The sequence below is a fragment of the Morone saxatilis genome, unplaced genomic scaffold (genome assembly GCF_004916995.1).
Source record: "Morone saxatilis isolate NCDOM2014 unplaced genomic scaffold, NCSU_SB_2.0 Contig12, whole genome shotgun sequence".
Lineage (NCBI taxonomy): Eukaryota > Metazoa > Chordata > Actinopteri > Moronidae > Morone > Morone saxatilis.
In genome coordinates this window covers 25,797,513-25,798,320 of record NW_023339674.1, presented here as the reverse complement: position 1 = coordinate 25,798,320, position 808 = coordinate 25,797,513, and the positions used below count along the sequence as shown (strand labels likewise).

General features: G+C 40.2%; 1 protein-coding gene across 5 annotated transcripts in view; it reads left to right on the top strand.

Moving 5' to 3' along the window:
• nlgn1 (neuroligin 1) overlaps positions 1 to 808 on the top strand; it is a 292,852-nt gene that overhangs the window by 76,161 nt on the left and 215,883 nt on the right. The gene's annotated exons all lie outside the window — the stretch shown is intronic.

Sequence of the window (808 nt, the reverse complement as noted above, 5' to 3'; positions counted from 1 at the left end):
CCCCCCCCCCCCCCCGATTGTTCTTACAGATTGTTTTTGCAGAAATGTCAGGCAGGTAGTCTCTCTCTATAGCTGTTAGCATAAGGAGCCAGGTGGTTGGCTCACGAAGAGCAACAGTTTTTTTAATTTGAAGTACTGTCTGGGACCATGAATTTAAAACCCTAAACAGTGCCCTGATCCTCCTACCCCAACAGTTTTCTTTCCACTGTGAGGCAAATGACTACCCCCAACCTCATACCAAATCCCCCTCCCCTCCCTGCCCTCAACAGCCAGTGCTGATTTAGAGAGCTAGAAAGAGCAGAGCCCGGGATGGATTGATGAAATATTGATGAAAAGCTAAGTGTGTGATTTGTAGCATGGCATCAAAGGCATCTGCTTCACTGGTGCAGTGAGGGAGAGAGGAGGGAAGATGGGAAGGGTAGACAGAGACAGAAAAGATGCACATGGACAACATACAGTGCAGTGTGCGGACAAAGAGGTGGACAAATTCAGCATCACTGTCGGATAACATCATATTGCAATATGGTGGGGAATCCCTTTGAAACTATTTTTGTAAACACATGAGAAAAATCTCACTAAATTACTGTATATTATACTGCAAAAAATATGTTTTATTTTTTTGTGGTACATTCTGTATGTCTAATTTGATGTGACTTACACATGTGCAATTCAAAGGGATGAATATATTTAAAGTATTTACAGCTAGACCAGTCTATTATTCAAATAGCCTTTACATACAAATAAAAAATTTTTTTTATTCATCAATTTAAGATATTTAAACAAGCAATTTAAGTAATTTCCCCCTGGG